Raw genomic sequence first — 6,173 nt, forward strand, 5'->3', positions numbered from 1 at the left:
GCTGGCGAGGATGTGGAGAAAGAGGAACACTCCTCCATTGTTGGTGGGATTGCAGGCTTGTACAACCACTCTGGAAATCAGTCTGGCGGTTCCTCAGAAAATTGGACATAGTACTACCGGAGGATCCAGCAATACCTCTCCTGGGCATATATCCAGAAGAAGCCCCAACTGGTAAGAAGGACACATGCTCCACTATGTTCATAGCAGCCTTATTTATAATAGCCAGAAACTGGAAAGAACCCAGATGCCCCTCAACAGAGGAATGGATACAGAAAATGTGGTACATCTACACAATGGAGTACTACTCAGCTATTAAAAAGAATGAATTTATGAAATTCCTAGCCAAATGGATGGACCTGGAGAGCATCATCCTGAGTGAGGTAACACAATCACAAAGGAACTCACACAATATGTACTCACTGATAAGTGGATACTAGCCCAAAACCTAGGATACCCACGATATAAGATACAATTTCCTAAACACATGAAACTCAAGAAAAATGAAGACTGAAGTGTGGACACTATGCCCCTCCTTAGAAGTGGGAACAAAACACCCATGGAAGGAGTTACAGAAACAAAGTTTGGAGCTGAGATGAAAGGATGGACCATGTAGAGACTGCCATATCCAGGGATCCACCCCATAATCAGCATCCAAACGCTGACACCATTGCATATACTAGCAAGATTTTATCGAAAGGACCCAGATGTAGCTGTCTCTTGTGAGACTATGCCGGGGCCTAGCAAACACAGAAGTGGATGCTCACAGTCAGCTAATGGATGGATCACAGGGCTCCCAATGGAGGAGCTAGAGAAAGTACCCAAGGAGCTAAAGGGATCTTCAACCCTATAGGTGGAACAACATTATGAACTAACCAGTACCCCTGAGCTCTTGACTCTAGCTGCATATGTATCAAAAGATGGCCTAGTCGGCCATCACTGGAAAGAGAGGCCCATTGGACACGCAGACTTTGTGTGCCCCGGTACAGGGGAACGCCAGGGCCAAAGGGGGGGAGTGGGTGGGTTGGGGAGTGGGGGTGGGTGGGTAAGGGGGACTTTTGGTATAGCATTGGAAATGTAAATGAGCTAAATACCTAATAAAAAATGGAAAAAAAAAAAAAAAAAAAAAAAAGAAATTAGGGAAACAACACCCTTCTCAATAGTCACAAATATTATAAAATATCTTGGCATGAATCTAACTAAGGAAGTGAAAGATCTTTATGATAAATCTTCAAGTCTCTGAAGAAAGAAATTAAAGAAGATCTCAGAAGATGGAAAGCTCTCCCATGCTCATGGATTGGCACTATCAACATTGTAAAAATGGCTATCTTGCCAAAAGCAATCTACAGATTCAATGCAATCCCCATCAAAATTCCAACTCAATTCTTCAACGAATTAGAAAGAGCACTCTGCAAATTCATCTGGAATAACAAAAAACCTAGGAGAGCAAAAACTCTTCTCAAGGATAAAAGAACCTCTGGTGGAATCACCATGCCTGACCTAAAGCTTTACTACAGAGCAATTGTGATAAAAACTGCATGGTACTGGTATACTGACAGACAAATAGACCAATGGAACAGAATTGAAGACCCAGAAATGAACCCACACACATATGGTCATTTGATCTTCGACAAGGGAGCCAAAACCATCCAGTGGAAAAAAGATAGCATTTTCAAAAAATGGTGCTGGCACAACTGGTTGTTGTCATGTAGAAGAATGCAAATCGATCCATTCCTATCTCCTTGTACTAAGGTCAAATCTATGTGGATCGAGGAACTTCCCATAAAACCAGAGACACTGACAAAACCATCCAGTTGAAAAAAGACAGCATTTTCAACAAATGGTGCTGGCACAACTGGTTGTTATCATATAGAAGAATGCAAATCAATCCATTCCTATCTCCTTGTACTAAGGTCAAATCTAAGTGGATCGAGGAACTTCACATAAAACCAGAGACACTGAAACTTATAGAAGAGAAAGTGGGGAAAAGCCTTGAAGATATGGGCACAGGGGGAAAATTCCTGAATAGAACAGCAATGGCTTGTGCTGTAAGATCAAGAATTGACAAATGGCTTGGTCCGAGACCCGCCGAACTTAGGAAATTAGTCTGAACAGGTGAGAGGGTGCGCCAGAGAACCTGACAGCTTCTGGAACAGGCGGAAGCACAGAGGCGCTGAGGCAGCACCCTTTGTGGGCCGGGGACAGCCGGCCACCTTCCGGACCGGAGGACAGGTGCCCGCCCGGCTGGGGAGGCGACCTAAGCCACAGCAGCAGCGGTCGCCATCTTGGTCCGGGACCCGCCGAACTTAGGAAATTAGTCTGAACAGGTGAGAGGGTGCGCCAGAGAACCTGACAGCTTCTGGAACAGGCGGAAGCACAGAGGCACTGAGGCAGCACCCTTTGTGGGCCGGGGACAGCCAGCCACCGTCTGGACCGGAGGACAGGTGCCCGCCCGGCTGGGGAGGCGACCTAAGCCACAGCAGCAGCGGTCGCCATCTTGGTCCGGGACCCGCCGAACTTAGGAAATTAGTCTGAACAGGTGAGAGGGTGCGCCAGAGAACCTGACAGCTTCTGGAACAGGCGGAAGCACAGAGGCGCTGAGGCAGCACCCTTTGTGGGCCGGGGACAGCCAGCCACCGTCCGGACCGGAGGACAGGTGCCCGCCCGGCTGGGGAGGCGGCCTAAGCCACAGCAGCAGCGGTCGCCATCTTGGTCCGAGACCCGCCGAACTTAGGAAATTAGTCTGAACAGGTGAGAGGGTGCGCCAGAGAACCTGACAGCTTCTGGAACAGGCAGAAGCACAGAGGCGCTGAGGCAGCACCCTGTGTGGGCCGGGGACAGCCGGCCACCTTCCGGACCGGAGGACAGGTGCCCACCCGGCTGGGGAGGCGGCCTAAGCCACAGCAGCAGCGGTCGCCATCTTGGTCCCGGGACTCCAAGGAACTTAGGAATTTAGTCTGCTTAGGTGAGAGTCTGTACCACCTGGGAACTGCCAAAGCAACACAGTGTCTGAGAAAGGTCCTGTTTTGGGCCTTTTTCTTCGGCCAGGAGGAGGTCCAAATACAAGATATCTGCGCACCTTCCCTGTAAGAGAGCTTGCCAGCAGAGAGTGCTCTGAGCACTGAAACTCAGAGGAGAGAATCTGTCTCCCAGGTCTGCTGATAGACGGTAACAGAATCACCAGAAGAACAATCTCTAAACAGAGTCAACTATAACTACTAACTCCAGAGATTACCAGATGGCGAAAGGTAAACGGAGGAATCTTACTAACAGGAACCAAGACCACTCACCATCACCAGAACCCAGCACACCCACTTCGCCCAGTCCAGGGAACCCCAACACACCTGAGAACCTAGACCTAGATTTAAAAGCATATCTCATGATGATGGTAGAGGACATCAAGAAGGACTTTAATAAATCACTTAAAGAAATACAGGAGAACACTGCTAAAGAGTTACAAGTCCTTAAAGAAAAACAGGAAAACACAATCAAACAGGTAGAAGTCCTTACAGAAAAAGAGGAAAAAACATACAAACAGGTGATGGAAATGAACAAAACCATACTAGACCTAAAAAGGGAAGTAGACACAATAAAGAAAACTCAAAGCGAGGCAACACTAGAGATAGAAACCCTAGGAAAGAAATCTGGAACCATAGATTTGAGCATCAGCAACAGAATACAAGAGATGGAAGAGAGAATCTCAGGTGCAGAAGATTCCATAGAGAACATCGGCACAACAATCAAAGAAAATGGAAAATGCAAAAAGATCCTAACTCAAAATATCCAGGAAATCCAGGACACAATAAGAAGACCAAACGTACGGATAATAGGAGTGGATGAGAATGAAGATTTTCAACTCAAAGGTCCAGCAAACATCTTCAACAAAATTATTGAAGAAAACTTCCCAAATCTAAAGAATGAGATGCATATGAACATACAAGAAGCCTACAGAACTCCAAATAGACTGGACCAGAAAAGAAATTCCTCCCGACACATAATAATCAGAACATCAAATGCACTAAATAAAGATAGAATACTAAAAGCAGTAAGGGAAAAAGGTCAAGTAACATATAAAGGCAAGCCTATCCGAATTACACCAGATTTTTCACCAGAGACTATGAAAGCCAGAAGAGCCTGGACAGATGTTATACAGACACTAAGAGAACACAAACTGCAGCCCAGGCTACTATACCCAGCCAAACTCTCAATTATCATAGAGGGAGAAACCAAAGTATTCCACGACAAAACCAAATTCACGCATTATCTCTCCACGAATCCAGCCCTTCAAAGGATAATAACAGAAAAAAACCAATACAAGAACGGGAACAACGCCCTAGAAAAAACAAGAAGGTAATCCCTCAACAAACCTAAAAGAAGACAGCCACAAGAACAGAATGCCACCTTTAACAACTAAAATAACAGGAAGCAACAATTACTTTTCCTTAATATCTCTTAACATCAATGGTCTCAACTCGCCAATAAAAAGACATAGACTAACAAACTGGCTACACAAACAAGACCCAACATTTTGCTGCTTACAGGAAACTCATCTCAGAGAAAAAGATAGACACTACCTCAGAATGAAAGGCTGGAAAACAATTTTCCAAGCAAATGGTATGAAGAAACAAGCAGGAGTAGCCATCCTAATATCTGATAAGATTGACTTCCAACCCAAAGTCATCAAAAAAGACAAGGAGGGACACTTCATTCTCATCAAAGGTAAAATCCTCCAAGAGGAACTCTCAATTCTGAATATCTATGCTCCAAATACAAGAGCAGCCACATTCACTAAAGAAACTTTAGTAAAGCTCAAAGCACACATTGCGCCTCACACAATAATAGTGGGAGACTTCAACACACCATTTCACCAATGGACAGATCATGGAAACAGAAACTAAACAGGGACACACTGAAACTAACAGAAGTGATGAAACAAATGGATCTGACAGATATCTACAGAACATTTTATCCTAAAACAAAAGGATATACCTTCTTCTCAGCACCTCATGGTACCTTCTCCAAAATTGACCACATAATAGGTCACAAATCAGGCCTCAACAGATTCAAAAATATTGAAATTGTCCCATGTATCCTATCAGATCACCATGCACTAAGGCTGATCTTCAATAACAAAATAAATAACAGAAAGCCAACATTCACATGGAAACTGAACAACACTCTTCTCAATGATACCTTGGTCAGGAAGGAATAAAGAAAGAAATTAAAGACTTTTTAGAGTTTAATGAAAATGAAGCCACAACGTACCCAAACCTTTGGGACACAATGAAAGCATTTCTAAGAGGGAAACTCATAGCTATGAGTGCCTTCAAGAAAAAACGGGAGAGAGCACATACTAGCAGCTTGACAACACATCTAAAAGCTCTAGAAAAAAAGGAAGCAAATTCACCCAAGAGGAGTAGACGGCAGGAAATAATCAAACTCAGGGGTGAAATCAACCAAGTGGAAACAAGAAGAACTATTCAAAGAATTAACCAAACGAGGAGTTGGTTCTTTGAGAAAATCAACAAGATAGATAAACCCTTAGCTACACTCACTAAAGGGCACAGGGACAAAATCCTAATTAACAAAATCAGAAATGAAAAGGGAGACATAACAACAGATCCTGAAGAAATCCAAAACACCATCAGATCCTTCTACAAAAGGCTATACTCAACAAAACTGGAAAACCTGGACGAAATGGACAAATTTCTGGACAGATACCAGGTACCAAAGTTGAATCAGGATCAAGTTGACCTTCTAAACAGTCCCATATCCCCTAAAGAAATAGAAGCAGTTATTAATAGTCTCCCAGCCAAAAAAAGCCCAGGACCAGACGGGTTTAGTGCAGAGTTCTATCAGACCTTCAAAGAAGATCTAACTCCAGTTCTGCACAAACTTTTTCACAAGATAGAAGTAGAAGGTATTCTACCCAACTCATTTTATGAAGCCACTATTACTCTGATACCTAAACCACAGAAAGATCCAACAAAGATAGAGAACTTCAGACCAATTTCTCTTATGAACATCGATGCAAAAATCCTTAATAAAATTCTCGCTAACCGAATCCAAGAACACATTAAAGCAATCATCCATCCTGACCAAGTAGGTTTTATTCCAGGGATGCAGGGATGGTTTAATATACGAAAATCCATCAATGTAATCCATTATATAAACAA

The sequence above is a fragment of the Mus musculus genome, chromosome X (assembly GCF_000001635.26).
Source record: "Mus musculus strain C57BL/6J chromosome X, GRCm38.p6 C57BL/6J".
Taxonomy (NCBI): domain Eukaryota; kingdom Metazoa; phylum Chordata; class Mammalia; order Rodentia; family Muridae; genus Mus; species Mus musculus.